The 18,652-nt window shown below is 44.5% G+C and overlaps 1 non-coding gene across 1 annotated transcript; it reads left to right on the forward strand.

Annotated features, from left to right (window-relative positions):
* Positions 1-9,308: 9,308 nt before the first annotated feature.
* TRNAL-UAG (transfer RNA leucine (anticodon UAG)) lies at positions 9,309-9,390 on the forward strand. Its single transcript has one exon. It is a non-coding gene; the product is annotated as a tRNA-Leu (tRNA).
* The last annotated feature ends 9,262 nt before the right edge of the window (positions 9,391-18,652 follow it).

Below are 18,652 nucleotides of genomic sequence, written 5' to 3' on the forward strand. Positions count from 1 at the left end.
TGAAGTAAACTGTCACCATGCTCGTATCAGCAAACCTTCAAGGTCCACCACCACAAGGTTTATTGCCAAAACCCTGCCTCACCACCCACCACCATCTCACCCACTTTTTTCCAACCAGCCCACCATTTTTGTACTAGCACTTCACCCCCCTCTTCTCCCGACACACAAACACAGCTTTTGTGAACCACACCGTACAGCACCTCACACAGTATCCATCGTCACAGGGTGTGCTCAACCCGCCCTCCCGACCACCACCATAACCCATGCACTCTTTCCGGCCTCCCAACCTATTTTTTGCTTCCTTGCCTTTGACCTTAAAATCCACCCACAACACCCATCTCCACACTCCTCACCACCTATCACCGTCCCGCCCACTCCTCTTTCTCCCCTCCAACCCACCCAATATTGCTCTGATGTGGTAGATATTAACAACTTTTTTTTTTCTGTTTACCTGCGTCATGTCGTCATAATTGTTACCTGACAGAACCACCAGTCGGCATCAACTTAAGTGGCATGAACATCAGAACAACGTCAAACTTCTCCTGCGTGAACCAAGGAAGAATAAGTAGTTCAGCGGCCAGTCATTTCATTTATTGTTCTACCCGGCCTTCTCCTACTTCATTTACATGCTTTTTCCTCCTTGAACCTTTTCTTCGGTATTCGATCTCGGAGACTGAGTAACGGAAAAGGGAACCATTCGTTTTGTGTGTGTGTGTGTGTGTGTGTGTGTGTGTGTGTGTGTGTGTGTGTGTGTGTGTGTGTGTGTGTGTGTGTGTGTGTGTGTGTGTGTGTGTGTGTGTGTGTGTGTGTGTGTGTGTGTGTGTGTGTGTGTGTGTGTGTGTGTGTGTGTGTGTGTGTGTGTGTGTGTGTGTGTGTGTGTGTGTGTGTGTGTGTGTGTGTGTGTGTGTGTGTGTGTGTGTGTGTGTGTGTGTGTGTGTGTGTGTGTGTGTGTGTGTGTGTGTGTGTGTGTGTGTGTGTGTGTGTGTGTGTGTGTGTGTGTGTGTGTGTGTGTGTGTGTGTGTGTGTGTGTGTGTGTGTGTGTGTGTGTGTGTGTGTGTGTGTGTGTGTGTGTGTGTGTGTGTGTGTGTGTGTGTGTGTGTGTGTGTGTGTGTGTGTGTGTGTGTGTGTGTGTGTGTGTGTGTGTGTGTGTGTGTGTGTGTGTGTGTGTGTGTGTGTGTGTGTGTGTGTGTGTGTGTGTGTGTGTGTGTGTGTGTGTGTGTGTGTGTGTGTGTTTTATGGGAATTGAATCAGATGTCTGGTAAATGCTTAGGGCAGTATTCTTGAGTGAGGGACATTGACCGCTTCCACTGGTCAGATCAGTGTTGAAAGGCTGTTGTTGCTATATATACAGTTTCTAAAGAACTTTTTCTTTTTTGCTTTTTCCTATTGGTGTTGGTGTTCACGTTCTTATCACGGTTCGTCTTCACGCCCTCACAACTTTATTTTTGGATGAATGGCACTGAAACTATCTATTCATATACTTTGGCCAGTTATATCCAAATACCTTTATATGATTTTCGATTTACTCTAGGTCTTTGAACTTACTTTTATAGCAAAAAGTGTAAATAGGCGTGTGCGGAACCACCAAACGCCAGAACAACCATCCCACTAGACACGCGTTCTGTTCGACTTCACATGTGGTTACACTGATGGAAGAGATCGATTGGAATATGTCCTCTAGCCTGTTAGCTATATACTGGAGAAACCTTCCCTTGTTTTTAGCCGATAAGAGCATAATTTACCATAAGCAGACTTTGGGAAAGGTCAAGCATCTTCTTGCAAATGTTGCCTTTTTAATAGCTACCTCATTTCACTGATTTTTTATGCTTTGAGGGACTGGCTTCATCTGCAGGGCATCAAAGATTGCAGGGCGCTGAGAATTGATTATATGTTTCAATATATATCCCATAATAGAGACCTGGCATAATTTTATGGGTTATGTTTTACTATGACACGTACGAGGAAGTAAGAAGAAACGATATTTTCTCATGACGTGTGTCATCACAAAATGGCGACTGAAACGTTTTGGGTAATGCCGGACCAAGCAATTAGACATCCGTGAACGATATATAACAATTATAAGGTGATATGACGGTCTTAACAATGTTGAGTATCTGTATTCTTGTCACTGCTCCTCTGAATTCAGCCTGCACTCCTGCTGTATTACAATCGACACGCAGATCCCGTCTAACCACACACCTGTTTCTTTCCTTTTCAATTTTTTAATACAAACATATGCGACGCTACGCGGCTGCAACCCTCCATCTGACTAGGCACATACCTCCCACCTCCCTGTACACCTAACCAAAAGCACAACGGCTGTCATCCCCTCCCCTCCTCTGTTTAACACAGAGACATTGAGACAATTTTTTTTTTTTTTTTTTTTTTTTTTTTTTTTTTTGGTAATAATGAAGTTATGAGCAGATTTGATGAAACTATGACTTGTGTTTTTTTTTCATTTAGGCAGCCATTTTTTTATGATTTCATAATAGGTATAAACAGTCACGAAACTTCATACATAATTAGATATTCATATAATCATTTTTCATATGCAATCCTTCGTGTAGTAGTTGCAAAGTTTTGATATAAAAATGCGTAGGGTCCATCAGATTCCTTGTGCAGGTTGCATTGAAATCTTTGAGATTTTTTTATTTCATTATAAAAAAGAAAAAAAAAATAAGAAACAGCATCCCTCTTATCATATAAGACACATCACTGTGTGAAATTTCATGGCTCTATTGTGAATATTTTCTGAGTTCTGGCCTGGAAACGAAATCTCTATGCCACCTATTTTTGTAGGTTTCAGTGATAAAAAGACCCTCCCCTAACTTCGTCAGGTGGAAGGTAAAAATTAATCAGTATCCTCAGTCTTTTATATACCCTTGAACCTTTGTGGTACATAGTAGGGGTACCTGGCGTTATCCAGGCCGAAGGGGCAAACACTCTAGTCCAATTTGCTCTAGTTCAGTCTTTCTTTCTACTCCAGCAAGACCATGTACCTCTTATGCTTTTGAAGAGGGACAATAAGAGGTCCAGGAACCTTCTATCTCAGCTTTCGCAGACTAATGCACAGTATTTGTGTGCACTTGTTTACTATTACCAGTGATCTCAAATGACCTCCGACCAGTGACCTCAAATGACCTCGGAGATCAACCTCACATAGCCTATGTCCGAACTGGAGGTCATGCGAGTCTCCATGCCAAAAATTGGGCTGCAGGGGTACCCGGCATTGCCCGGGCCAAAAAGACGAACACTATCGGTGACCTCAAATGATCCAGATCTGAATTTCGATCATCCTAAAACCATCCTTGGGTCGCCCTGATTCAGAATATATATGGCTCTTGGGATCTCTGGCCCTTGGTCTGAGCGTGATTGAAGGACAAATAAACAAACAAGCAACGCAGCTCTTTTATATATATATAGAACACAGACAAACTGAGAATTGTGAGATCTCACCCTAACCAAATGAACATGGATTTAGTGTCAGGAGTTATTTCCAAGCCCATCAGACCCAGGGGTAGAGGTATTTAGTGTTGTCTGGGTAGGCTATACACTGCACAGCTCGTCAGTTTTGGATGTATATTCCTCAGAACAAACTTTTTTTTTTTTTTTTTTTTTTTTTCAGACATCATTTAGTGAACGGATCTTAGATTTGATTTGCTTTCCTTTGGCTGTTTCATTTCATTTATTTGTGTGTTCATGTGTCTATTATTATTATTATTATTATTATTATTATTATTATTATTATTATTATTCTCCCCTTTGGGGCTAAGATGCGAATGAATGTGTTTGAATGGATGAGTAAATGGGGAGTGTGTCGTTCTGTCTTGGCTACCTCCCTCTCCTTGGGGGAAGCAGCATAGGTATATAGATAGACAGATTATTATTATTATTATTCTGTGGTAGGTGGGGGCGCTCACCATCCACTCACTCGATGTAGTGCTGCTCTCGGGTGTCTGCCATTTCCTCTCCTCCATCCTTCTTTCCTTCTATCCTCTTCTGTCTTTCTTTCCTTCATTCTTTCCTCTTCCTTCTGCCTATGGGTGACTCTACATTGAGTGACAAGCCAAATGGTTCCCTGTACACCAGGAAACCATTTACTACTGTATGCTGGGTGGTAACCATTTAACCAAATTTTGGCGCCTGGTGGTTTAGTGGGTAATTACGGCGCTCGAATCGGATTAAGCCAGTGAAGCTTTATATCCAAGAGGTGGTTGGGGTTTACTGCTCACGTAATGTCACTCAGGGATGAATGAGGCTGGTTACTCTCATCTTAAATGTCAGGACCAACTTGCCTAGCCCCGGGCTGCTACGCTCCTCATGGGGCAATGTAGGATTGGATGATGGATGGATGGATGGATTATTATTATTATTATTTTTATTATTATTATTATTATTATTATTATTATTATTATTATTATTATTATTATTATTGTGGTAGGTGTGGGCACGAACCATCCACTTACACCATGTAGTGCCGCTTTGGGTGTCTGCCCTTTCCTCTTTTCCTTCCTTTCCCTTCTGTCTTTCTTTCCTTCGATCTTTCCTCTTCCTTCTGCTTATGGGTGACTTTACACTCCCTCTTCTGTCTTTCCTTCCTTCATTCTTTCATCTTCCTTCTACCTATGGGTGGCTATACTGAGTGACAAGCCAAATGGTTTCCTGTACACCAGGAAACAATTTACTACTCTGGGTGGTAACCATATAACCAAAATATGGCGCCTGATGGTTTAGTGGGTAATTAAGGTGCTCCAATCGGATTGAGTCTGAGTAATTTTATATCCAAGGGATGGGTGGGGTTTATTTCTCACGTAATACCACTCAGGGATGAGTGAGGCTCGTCACTTTCATTTTAAATGTCAAGACCAACTTGCCTAGCCCCGGGCTCCTCCGCTCCTCATGGGGGAACGTAGGATTGGATGATGGATGGATGGATGGGTTATTATTATTTTTAGTGGTATGTGGGGGCGCTCACCATCCGCTCACTCAATGTAGTGTTGCTCTCGGATGACTACTCTTTCCTCTTTTCCTTCCTTCTTTCCCTAATTCCTTTTCTGTCTTCCTTTACTTCATTTTTTCCTCTTCCTTCTGCCTGTGGGTGACTCTACACTCCTATCTTTCGTTCCATCATTCTTTCCTCTTTCTTCTGCCTGTGGGTGATTCTACTATGAGTGACAAGCCAAATGGTTTCCTGTACACCAGGAAACCATTTACTACGTTGGGTGGTAACCATTAACCAAATTTTGGCGCCTGGTGCTTTATTAGGTAATTAAGACGCTCCAATTGAATTGAGCCTGTGCAGGTTTATATCCTAGGGGTGGTTGGGGTTTATTGCTCACGTAATGTCACTCATGGATGAGTGAGGCTGGTCTCTCTCATCTTAAATGTCAAGACCAACATGCCTAACCCCGGGCTTCTACGCTTCTCTTGGGGCAACACAGGATTAGATGATTAATGAATGAAAATGATTATATATTATTATTATTATTATTATTATTATTATTATTATTATGATGATGATGATGATGATGATGATGATGATGATGATGATGATGATGATGATGATGATGATGATGATGATGATGATGATGATGATGATTATTATTATGATGATTATTATTATTATTATTATTATTATCATTATTATTATTACATTTTAGATTAACATTTGTAAGGTCGCATTATTTTTTTTTCAACATCAGGAATTGCCACCACCACCATAACAATAAACGCTGTAACCACCACACCACCACCACAACAACAACAACAACAGCATGAGCCTGGCCTTTATAGTAGTGTGGAGCAGAACTAACAAAGACGCCCTTTACCTTAGCCTTTCACTCCACCTCTCCCACTGCATCTACTGTACATACCAGCCTGCTTACCCAACAACGCATAGGGTACATATCCACCCACCTACCTACCAGACTTAAACTAATCATCTACTTACCTGTCAAACGATCTATTTACTTGTTTACTTACCAATCTGCATACCTACCGTCTTTCGCTATCCATCCGCATACCTGTCCATCTACTTACCTACGTACCACTCCTGTCAGTCCAGCCACGTACCTCCCTTGCTACTTACTAGTCAACTTCTGTACGATTCTACAGTATTACTGTGTGCCTACTATCTTAACGCCTTCACGCTTATGTTACTTCACACCTACTTACCACCTACCTACCTACCTACTGTACATACATACATACGTTCACACATCTTTTTTACCCACCAATTTACCTTCTAATTGAACCGGCTACTTAACAGATGCTTCTTATTTATCTACCCACTTATTTACCAATCCTTTCAAACACAACACCTGTTTACCTACACACGATTTGTTCATCTATCTAAATATCTTATCAGCCCTCTTACCAGCAAAGTATCTGACTGTTTGCATTCCACTCTACATAAATATTTGTCCAACCCTTCAACTCGGGCAGATACTTTTCATTTTATTATGGTTAACGCTAAGCAGCGTTACTCAGTTCGGCAGAAATTCACCAAGATGAAAGGAGTTACGCAGTTTCTTACTTAGCCTCTAGCATGTCGCCCCTCCCTCCCTCCCTCAGCCCTCCCCTCCCTCCCTCCCTCAGCCCTCCCCTCCCTCCCTCAGCCCTCCCCTCCCTCCCTCAGCCCTCCCCTCCCTCCCTCAGCCCTCCCCTCTCTTCTCCTCCCCTCCCCTCTCTTCTCCTCCCCTCCCCTCTCTTCTCCTCCCCTCCCCTCCCCTCCCCTTTCCCTTCTTCCTGCTCCTCTCCGCTTAAATCTGCTTTCCCGTCTGTCCCTCGTCTCCCCCTCCTTTTTTACCCTTGTCTCCGATATCCTCCTCCCCTCCCTTCCCTCCTCTTCCCTAGGCTTCTCCGTTCCCCTTCTCTGCTCCCCTTCTCTCTCACCCCTCTCTTCTTCCCGTTTAGTCTCCTTCTCCTTCTTTCAGTCTCCCTCTCCCCCCACATTTCTCTCCTCTCTTTCCTCTCCCAGTCTCCCCTTTCCAATTGAAGGTCTTTCCTCCTATTCATTGCAGCTTTTCTAATCTCTCGCTCTCTTCTCCCCTTATATCCTTTGTCTGTCTGTCTGTCTTTTTTTCTTTCTTTTTGTCTGTCTGTCTGTCTGTCTGTCTGTCTGTCTGTCTCTCTGTCTGTCTGTCTGTCTGTCTGTCTGTCTGTCTCTCTCTCTCTCTCTCTCTCTCTCTCTCTCTCTCTCTCTCTCTCTCTCTCATTTCCATTTTCAACCCGTCTCTCTTACGCCCGGAGTCTTGAAACTGAGGGCAGGGGTTACCCTTTCAGCACCACGCTCGAAGTGGAAGCTAACACCTTCAACGTAAGTGGTAATCTAGAAAGCATGACAGCGCACCACGTGGAATGCACCCCTTAAAGTGGGTAGGCGCCGCAAACAGTTGACAACAATGATTAATTTTAAAATCAAAAATCTTAAAAAAAAAAAAAAAAAAATATGGTAGTTTCTAAAATTGACATACAATATAATCTCTTAATGTTAGTAGTTCTTACCTCTTTTATTATTAAAGACTGACATTTGTTCTTGACTACTCTGTGTAAGAGTATGCAAACAGTCTTTGGAGAACCTGTACCGTAGGACAAATTCGGTGTCAGACATAGCTTCAAAGGGGTTCATGCCGTCAGTAATAACCCTACGCATACATCTTGGCTAGTCATACCGATTTAGACTGCATTTCTGCCCCTAATGCTTGTTTTTGCCATTCTACCCATCCAGAATCCCGAAATCCCCCCAGTCCTCCAGGACACTTGGGAAGGGGGTTAATTTGAAAACCAATCACGAGCACCGAAAATAAAGGTCAAATTAGTTTAAATCACACCAAAATACCCTGAAAAATATATTGCCAAACCAAAACAAAATAATGCCTACTTGTAAAAGTTTACGAATGCAAACATGAGACTTCGTAATTCAAACTACCTGTACCTGGCTGTGCACGATTCGTCTGTTTAGGTAGTACTCGGCCATTCATTACTGTAGGAATCATTTCATGAACTAATCATACTAATTATAAAAGTATCGTGCACCATATCTGATAAATAACTTAGTAGAAATGGTGAAAAAAGAAATGGAAACGAATACGGTATCTCATTTTTGTTTTCGTCTGGTGGTAAATTAACCATCTCCGGTGAGGCGGTGAAGTCTTTTAAAACGATAAAAATATTAAACGCATTTTTTTTATCTTTACACGATGTTATCATTAAATTAAAATTCCTATCACACACACCACACGGTCCTTGAAATTCTACATAGTTTTCTTTGCACAAGGTTACTATAATATGAAGAAGGGGCAAGTGAAGGGGTGCCATGTGACTCTCCACGGATTCCAGTACTACGCTGTGAGAATCCTTTCCCGTTCACCGGGGAACTCTCTCCATTTCTTGCTTTAAGTTTGCCAAAAGATACGGATAAAGCAAGGTGAACGCCTGCCCACAACTTAAGACTACGGCGTTAGTCTCCACTCCCTGCTTTTTCTCCCTCCCTCACCATCCCAACCTCCCCTTCCTATCCCTCCCAACCCACAACTCTCTCCCCCTCCTCTCTCTCCCTTCCCCCCACCTTTCTGTGTCTGGTTCAGCCCCCCATCGCCCCCAATGAGGCCAGTTGTATGCATTGTGGCGGCGTGTGAGAGTCTGCCCCTGTTATAAAGCCCACAACTTGAAGCATTAATCCACCTCCTTGCTATTCCACACTGCCACCTCTCTCTCTCTCTCTTTCTCCGGGGAGGGGTGAGAGAGAGAGAGAGAGAGAGAGAGAGAGAGAGAGAGAGAGAGAGAGAGAGAGAGAGAGAGAGAGAGAGAGAGAGAGAGAGAGAGAGAGAGAGAGAGAGAGAGAGAAGGGGGGGAAGAATGGGGGACCGTCTTAAAAATGGGGTGTAATAAGAATGAAGGAAAGAACTAAGTATAAATTGAAAACTATTTACGAATGACCAGACTAAAGAGAGCGGAAGAGAAAGAATGAAGAACTGGATTAGAATAAGGTAAAAAGATGGAATGATAAACTCGGAAGAATGAGATAGAATGATGAACTGAGGATTGAAGGACAGAATGGTGAACTGTGAAAAATGAAATGGCATGAGGTATGTAAGAGCGAGAGGCAAGACAAGACTCCAGAAGCATAGCCTATTGTCAGAACACCCACTGAGGCTAAGATGTTGGCTAACCAGTATTTAGCATGTTATAGCGAAGTATGGAGTGAAACAAGACTCCATGCTATTGTCTCCTCTTTCCTCCTCACATCTTCATTAGTCTCAAGAATACGTTCTTTTATCTCCTTTATCTCTGTCATTAAAATGTATGGTAGCGTGGCCGAGTGGTCTAAGGCGCTGGATTTAGGCTCCAGTCTCTCAGGAGGCGTGGGTTCGAATCCCACCGCTGCCAACGTAATTCTTTAACATTACATTTACGAATCAAAAAGTGTTGTAATTACTTACCGTTAAACCCACTCATAGGACAGGTGTTCACTGTACTGGATAAGAATGTTTGACAATGGCTTGTTTTGAGGGACTTGGGGAAGGGAGGAGTAATTTTGCCTTGCTGTCATTGTCCCGGATTCACCAAATAACTATCAACTCACTATAGCGTGAACAACAAGAGACATACCGTTTTGAAGATTCAACCCTCTCCTTTTCTTGTTCTCCTCCCACTTATTCCCTTTATTGACATATGTTTCTAAAGAAAGAATAGGAAATTTGGGTAGAATCAACATTGTTACTGCCCTTCCTGTAGAAAACATAACCTAAATTACAACAGAGAATCGATCGTAAGCATGTGAGTCCGTGCCCTTGTCTTACAATTTATTGAACAGATCAAAAATCTCCTTTGTAACAAGCAGCCCCAAAAGAAACAGTAAATATGTTCACTTTATTTGTCCTTTATAATCTGTTTTACCCTTATCTCTCTCGATGGAGCATTGTACCTGCGGGACGTGGATGTAAATTCAGCTGTTGCGGGTCGTCTTCAAGGGGGAAAGTAAGATTTGGCAAAAGCTGATTGTCTCTCTTTGTGTATCTTACACTCGATAGCGGTAGATTTACCCTTATATTAATTGTAATTTTCTATCCTGTTCTCACACTGCCTCCTCACTCACCTAACCCCCACCTTCACCCGTCTTTCACACCACCCTCACTCACACACATTGCCGCCTCATTCACCCAGCCCTCATCCTCACCCTTCTCTCACTCAACCCTCATCCTCACCCTTCTCTCACTCTACCCTCACCCTCACCCTTCTCTCACTCTACCCTTACCCTCACCCTTCCCTTGCCCTACTCTCACTCTCACTCTAGCCGAGACGCTTTAATATTGCTACACCCTTATTTAATATTTCCTGACCCACCCGAGAGAGAGAGAGAGAGAGAGAGAGAGAGAGAGAGAGAGAGAGAGAGAGAGAGAGAGATTACAGTTTTCTTTTATATTGCTCCCTTTTGTTTGTAACATTTCTTGGTTTAGCCCCTTCACTGCTTGAGGTTCAACTTTAGGTGAATGGAACCTCCCATCAGTTGCCAGATTTAAATAGAACAAAATATCTTCGTTGTGAAGGGGCCGATAATAAAAGTCAGTCATGGTCCAGTTTGGTTAAACTCAATAGACTGTCTTGTGGCAGCCAGAAAGAGACAGAAAAATCGTGTACCTGAGCCTACAACTTTACTCAGATGGCATGAGACAGAGGGGGCTTTATTTATTTTTGTTGTTGTTGCTACCAGGTGATTTTATTCAGCAGAGGAGGGAACTCTCGTAGTGAAGGGAAGGTCTTCCTTATGCTGTTCAGTGCAAAGTTTATTTATTTATCTTTTAATTTCACTACCACCACCACCACAACCATCATCATCATCATCATCAATCTAAGTCAGTCCGCGTCAAGCCACAGGCCACGCTTGATTTTTCCCACTCCTATCAGCCTGCTGTTGGTCTGTTCCATCCGGTCCTAGCGAATTTACGAATCTCATCTCGCCATCTTTTTCTTTTTTCTTTTTCTGTTTCCTCTTTCTCTCACTTCTCCTGGGTAACCACTCCGCTGTCCTAGTTGTCCATCTGTTATTTCTTCTATGACGGACGTGACCTACCCACTTCCATACTGTATTGGCTTTTTTATTATAGGGATTATATCCTGTACCTTCGTTTGTTCTCGAATTAATGAAGCTTTCCTTTATCTCTACATTTGGCCCCAACCACAGTTCTTTCCATTCCTCTGATTATTCCTAAGTTTACGTTTCAAGGACTTTCTTAGATTCAACATTTCTCATCCATAAATCAAAACAGCAAGATCACACTGATTATTTAGCCGTCTCTTTTGACATAACGACAATTGCATATTCCTCATGTAGTACCGGGTAATTTAGTTTACTAAAGGCCCTCAGCCTAACTCCTATTCTTCGCATGATTTCACCGTCATGGACTGGGTCTGCCTGAAGTGCCTGCCCTACAGGTAGGTAAATGTATTCTGCAACACATTTTGCTGCAACTAAATCATCAGACGACGTTATACAGCCGGCTAGACTCTCGTGGTGGAAGAGAAAGTAACATATTTTTTCTTACAGCCAGGATGTTATTATTATTATTACTATTATTATTATTATTATTATTATTATTATTATTATTATTTCTAGTTTAGGGATACATTTCGTAGCGAAGAGGTCAGAAACAGCCTCCGTTTATCATTTGTGTGCGGTAACCCCCTCCCCCCTCTCCTCATTTTTAATTCATGTCGTCGCCAGAGGATTTCTGTTAAAAGCAGAAGGGGTTTTGTATCTTTATATTATACAAGTGTGGAAACAAGAAATAAGCATCACTACCTTCTGTTTTTACACACACACACACACACACACACACACACACACATCCCAGCACTTTCACACCCACACACTTTTTACCTCCACCTCTCACCCACACTGGTCTCGTAACACCCTACCCCTCCCCCATCCCACACACCCCAATCCTGCCATGTTTCTACTCTATAAAATTGTCGTGGAAGTTGTGAAGGGAAAAATAAGAGTTAAAAAGACCGCTAAACCAGGGGGCCTTATGTTTCCAGGTCTCGTCCGCCCCCCTCCGCCCCCCACTGTCCCAAATCCCCCCATCCCACCCCCCTTGGGACGTGACTTGTGTGTGCAACTACCTGACGCCACGACCTAACTTCACACAGCTCCACCCCCCACCTACACTACCCCCTTCCCCCCTCGCCCCTAGTATACTCTCAGTCCACGAACCCAGGACCCCCTCCCTTCCCTGCTAACCCCCCCACCCCACTTTACTTACCGTGTCCCTCCCCCCTACTTTGCCCACCCTGACCCCCGCCTCCACCCACTTCCCTGTCTTTTCCACCCACTGAGCTGCACCACCCTACTCCCTGCACACCAGCGGCTTTTCCTTCACCCACCCAACCCCTCCCCGCTCGACCCACCCAATCTTCAGCTTCACCCACCCAACCCCTCACTGCTTCACCCACCCACCCCTCCTTACTTCACCCACTCAGCCTTCCAACTCCACCCATCCATTCCCTCTGATTCCACCCACTCGTCCCCTCCCAATTCCACCCACCCAACATGTCCTTCTACTCCACTCCCACGCATCCCCACTCCACCCATCCAGTCTCCTCTCATTTCACCCTCCAGCCCCACCCCTTTGCCCTGTCATATAACCTTTCCTGCCCCACCCTCTTGTTCCTCCAATCACTCTTCCCCACAACACCCCTCCCTTACTTATATAGCTATATCAAAACAGTATACACAACAAACAAGAAAAGTGGTGGGTGTGGTATTGAAATAAATCGCTAATGAAAGTGTGTACAGAAACCTACGTCCGGGGGAACACAGTTGACATTCCTAAATACAGTGGCTGGCTACCCAATTAGTTGCTGGGGTAGAATTGTAATAGTGCGTCCAGTCCTTTTAGCGGCTGCGATGGCTGTCTGGAGGTGATGGACGGTGTGACTCGGGTTCGATTATGGGGCTGTGTGGCTGGACTATGAGCCGTATTGCAAATGGCATAGGAAGCTTCGAAGCATCTCTTTCATAGCGATTTATTACTAATTCTGAACATTCTCTTCCGTGTTATTTATATCGTTTCAGTATAGATAATGACTTGCATCAACATACAAGAAAATATTGAGGTGTAATGTCCAGATAAAACAGTCAAGACAGAGGTGCTCCAAAGCCGCTCAGCATAGAACCTTATGAACGCTATCTATAACTGAAGGAAGACCTGACATAGTCTCCTAAAACACTGGAAACAGACACTTTCTGTCAAGAATGTGGCAATGTAAAATACATAAAAATAACTAATGTGACAAAGGGACGCATTAAACTGTCAGAATGCTTGGATACCGTGACTCACTGACCGAGTTTTCAAAGTTTGACCTCGGAGTGAATGGAGGTGTAGCTCATTCTCTTTGGCTACTCCTTTGATAGCTCTCGTGATTTTTTGCTCCGTTTTCAAATTTCTGGGTACTACTCAACCAGAATGCACAATAGTTTGAATTATCGTGTGGTTACAGTGTTGATGTCTATGATGATAGTTTTGTTTTGTGTTTTTCCTCTTCCTTTTAGTTTCGACAACCTTATGTATGGTAGTGAGTAACTAGGATGATGACCAGGATGAATTAAAAAACCAAGAAGCAAATCATCCCATACTGATTCCACGAGCCGGATTCTTGTAGACATTGGAAGCTGGAGCTGCACCTCTTCTCTGGCGATTTAGTTTGCATATTACACCATAGCCCATTTACTACCAGAGAGCTGTCCCAAGTTCTTATATGCTTGTAAACCCTTCACTCATAGAGGCCTCTCTTTAATATCAAGCAGTAGGAAGGGTAAGTGTATCGGTTTAATTGGTCATGGCTCAGAACAACTTAATATACTGATAAGGAAAATGTGTTAGGAGGTACCCAATGCCCACGAGCTTATTTTGAAGAGTGACCATCATCAGCCTAGGACATTCCACTGCAAGACAATGGCATCTTCCTTTACTCTGTTAAGTTCGGCTCTGACTGATTGGTTGTCAGCCTGTTCGACACCGCAGCCCGGCATATACTGCATGTCCATTTAATATCTCAACCTTGTTCTCTGCTTGCCTTTCCCAAATCCCTTGTTCTTTGCCTCTTCCTCTGATTCCATCTTGCTCTCTGTTCTCTGTTTGCCTCATCCTCTCATTCCATCTTGTTCTCAGTTTGGCTCTCCCTTTCACTACATTTGGTCCCTGTCTGTCTCTTCCTATCACTCTCTTCCTTCCACTCCATCTCTCATTACGATAACCGTTTCCAGTATATTTTTACCGAATTCAGACGGTATTGAGCTTCAAATGGGAAACTTTTTGAACTAAACCGGTTAAAAATAGTCTCCAATATTTACTGTAGTACAGTGGCTCCCTATTTATTTTTCCTTAGAGCCTCCGGATGATTTAACTCGTGTCAGGAAAGTTCCTTCGTACTGACTATGTTTAACATGTTGAAGTTATCTTTGAAATACCAGACTCTCTTACATTAAGTTTATTTTTGTTACCTGCAGATGAATTTTATTTTGGTCTAGAACAGACATCTCGTATTTATGAATTAAACAGTACCGGTGCAAGCACTCAATGCAGTACGATGACGTTCGTTTATTTTATTATTAAACTAGGCAAATGTTTTCAGCTGAGGAATGATATCTCGCACTGAACAGGTAAAGCAGTGAGATGACTTCATATTTATATTTTTCCTTGCTTTCGCATGTAGATTTTATCCAGCTTCAAAGGGGGCTCAATTTTGGGGGGAGAGGGGACGAAGGATGAGATTGTGTGTGTGTGTGTGTGTGTGTGTGTGTGTGTGTGTGTGTGTGTGTGTGTGTGTGTGTGTGTGTGTGTGTGTGTGTGTGTGTGTGTGTGTGTGTGTGTGTGTGTGTGTGTGTGTGTGTGTGTGTGTGTGTGTGTGTGTGTGTGTGTGTGTGTGTGTGTGTGTGTGTGTGTGTGTGTGTGTGTGTGTGTGTGTGTGTGTGTGTGTGTGTGTGTGTGTGTGTGTGTGTGTGTGTGTGTGTGTGTGTGTGTGTGTGTGTGTGTGTGTGTGTGTGTGTGTGTGTGTGTGTGTGTGTGTGTGTGTGTGTGTGTGTGTGTGTGTGTGTGTGTGTGTGTGTGTGTGTGTGTGTGTGTGTGTGTGTGTGTGTGTGTGTGTGTGTGTGTGTGTGTGTGTGTGTGTGTGTGTGTGTGTGTGTGTGTGTGTGTGTGTGTGTGTGTGTGTGTGTGTGTGTGTGTGTGTGTGTGTGTGTGTGTGTGTGTGTGTGTGTGTGTGTGTGTGTGTGTGTGTGTGTGTGTGTGTGTGTGTGTGTGTGTGTGTGTGTGTGTGTGTGTGTGTGTGTGTGTGTGTTCCTTTCACACAATCTTTGTACATCCCACTGGTCCTTTTTCACAAATATTCCCTCGCGTCTTCACACAGTTTCCCTCCTCACCCCTGTTTTCAGGTAAGATGGGAAGGGAAGGTCGTGTGGGGGAGGGTAGAGAGGTGCAAGGAGGGGGTCAGGTTGTGTTGATGGAGGGAGGGGGTACGATGGGGTTTGGGTCGTGGGGGTAGGAGGAAGCAAATGAGGGGTCAGATGGTGTGGGAGAGGGAGGGACACTGAGGCAGAGACGGGTGCACGAGGGTTAGGTTGTGTGGAAGGAGGACAGGGGGGACACGAGATCAGATCGTGTAGGGGAAGAGGGGGTGCAGGGGAGGTCATGTCACATGGAGAGGAGAGGGAGAGGACTCACGGGGGTTTAGGTCGTGTGGGGAGGGGAGAGAGGGGGTGCACTGGGAGGATGTCAGGTCGTTTGTGCCTTCCTCTCGCTCCATCTGTGTATCCAGCTGGTCAATTCTCCCACATATTCTCGCGTTTATTCACATCTACTTATTTCTTAGGCTTGCTTTCATCTTCCTGCTAGTCTATCTCTGTATCCGATCAGCCTAGTTTCTCCAGTATTCTTCCCATCAACCTAGTTTCTACAGTACTCTTGATCTTATTTACATTTTATCCCCTTTTATAAATTCACACGCAATGGGGTTGGAGAGAAGGTGTCGGGCCAGTCTTGTCTTGCTGTTATTGCTTGCCATTCCCAGTGTACCCCATCGGCTGTCATTCTCAAATAATTTAAAGACAGTTGACCCACATTATATCCATTTACTTATTAGGCGCATAGAGGGTTAAGATGTTACAGTTCAGTCTTGTCTCGGCCTTCCTCTTATTTCTTCTTTGTATCCATTTATCTGGCTCTCTTTTAAAAATTATATCACAGTTTATTTTCCTTTTGTTTGCACGCCATCTCTCTGTATTCTGTGCTTTATTTTTCCCTGATTTGGTAACCCATGTTTGACGTACATTATCTACACAATTATCTCCGTATATCAGCTTCTGTATGTTTGTCTCCGGCATTCCATCTCCTTGTCTTCCTATATACTCTATCGCTTTGTTGATTCGTATTATCTTGGTTCATTTCCCAGGCGTTCTGTAGTGTGTGTGTGTGTGTGTGTGTGTGTGTGTGTGTGTGTGTGTGAGAGAGAGGGAGAGAGAGAGAGAGGGGGGGGGATCAATCTTGCCAGTTTCTCTCCCTCCGTCTCTTCATCTGCTCGGTTCATTCTCCCAAATATTCACTCGCTTTTTCAGACATTATCTCGGTTTAATTCCCCTCCCTTCCTCCTACTTTCCCCCCTCCCCCCACCCCCCTCCCCTCCCCTCTCCCCTCTCCCCTCTCCCCTCCCAGTTTGGTGGGTGCTAGGGGGTCAAGGCGTGGGGGGAATGACGATGAGGGGGTGGTGGCACAAATCTTCGCTCAGGCGGTGGAAACTTTGGTGGAATGTGGACGATGGCTTGTGGCACGGCGGTGTGGACGTGAGCAGGGTAAGTGGCGGAGTTTGGTGGTGGTGGAGGTGGAGGTGGCGGTGGTGGTGGAGTTAGGGGTGAAGGTGGAGGTGGAGATGTAGCTGGAGGTGGAGCTGGAAATGGGGTGGAGAAGGAGTGGAGGGCAGGGGTGGATTATAAGTTGGAGGTTGTGTGGAAATACAGTTGGAGGCTGAGTGGAGGTGGGACGGATCTGGAGGGAGAAGCTGGGAAAAGGTAGAGTTGGAGATGGGGTGGAGGTATAGGTAGAGTTGGAGGCAGATATGGCGATGGGATGAAGGTGGAGGTAGAGGGGTGGAGGTGGAGATTGTGAGGGGAAAGTGGAGGTAGAATGGCGTAGAAATGGAGATGGACTTGAAGGTGTACTAGAGGTGAATTTGGAGTCGGTGGTGAAGGTGAAGCTCGAGTAGGGTGATGGTGAAGTAGAGGTGGATGTGGAGCTGATGTGGGTTGGAGGTTAAGGTGGGGTGAAAGTGAAGTGTAGGCAGAATAGAGGTGGAGGTGAGTTGGAAGTGGTGTTGAGATGGTGGTGAAGGTGGGTCAGGACTGGGTAGGAGGTTGAGATGGGGTGGGATGGATGTGGAGTTGGGAATGGACGTGGAAGTGGGGTGGAGATGGGGGTAGAGTGGAAATGGTGGTAGGTTAAAGATGTGGGTGGAGGTTGAAATGGAGTGAGGGTGGGGTAGAAGCAGAGGCTGGGTGGAGATAAATGGGAAGAGGTGGAAGGGCTGAGGTGGGTGTTGGTTTTGGTGGTGGTGGTTGTGGTGGTGGAGCATCACGGTGTGGAGCGAGTGTGGTGGTGGAGGAAAGACTGAGCTGTGGAGAAAAGAGTTGTTACGAGTGAGGGCGAAGCCCTTGTGAATCTCTCGTCAAGGACTGTGGTGGCATTCTCTCACATAATATGAGCGGCCCAACCCGGCCCGGCCCGACCGTAATGCTTTTGAGAAATTTATATCTCTGCAACCACAGGGCCAATCACTGCGTGGTTTGCATCATATGATAGCTCTACAGTATTCTGTACGATTTGTTTTTGACAGGTTTCATCACACCCCGGCGGTGCACGTGGGACGTGACACATGCTCAGTGCGGCATGTCGAAAATCTCAAAAGAGGGCCTCAGTTTGTCGTAAAGGCATGAAACTTGGTAGGTATATAGCCATCAATGTACTCTAGGCATCCTCCGGGTGTAATGCGACATTTCAGTACTTTCTGATTTAAATGGCCTCGCTCGTACTTCGCGTTTTACTGGTGGTAAAGGGATTTGTGCGGAAGCAGGTGGTGTGGGAATGGTTGATGTTCAGGTATGTTTAAGTGGTGGTGATGGTAGGTTTCTGTACTTGTGGTGGTGGTGATGGTAGGTTTCTGTACTTGTGGTGGTGGTGATGGTAGATTTCTGTAGTTGTAGTGGTGGTGGTGGTGGTAGGCTTGTGTTGTTGCGGTGGTGATGGCTGTAGGTTTCTGTAGTTGTGGTGGTGGTGGTGGTTGGTGTCTGTAGTTGTGGTAGTGGTAAGTTTCTGAATGGTGGTGGTAGTTTTTTTTTTTTTTATGCACGGAAGAATGAACCGAAGGCCAGGAGCCCACAAATTGTTCCCTCCAAGAAAAAACAAAAACAAGGTAACAGAGCCAAATTCAAGATCAGTTAATTTCGAGATGCCTGGACACACTGCTTTTGAAGGACTGAAGATCATAGGCAGTAGAAAAAATACAGACAGGGATACGGTTCCATAGTTGACTTGTTGCATAAATGAAGGACTGGGAGTAACTGCTAACTCTTGCATTATAGAGTTGGACAGAAAAGGGATGA

Source organism: Coenobita brevimanus, chromosome 13 (genome assembly GCF_032717465.1).
Source record: "Coenobita brevimanus isolate Jiangsu-jjx chromosome 13, ASM3271746v2, whole genome shotgun sequence".
Lineage (NCBI taxonomy): Eukaryota > Metazoa > Arthropoda > Malacostraca > Decapoda > Coenobitidae > Coenobita > Coenobita brevimanus.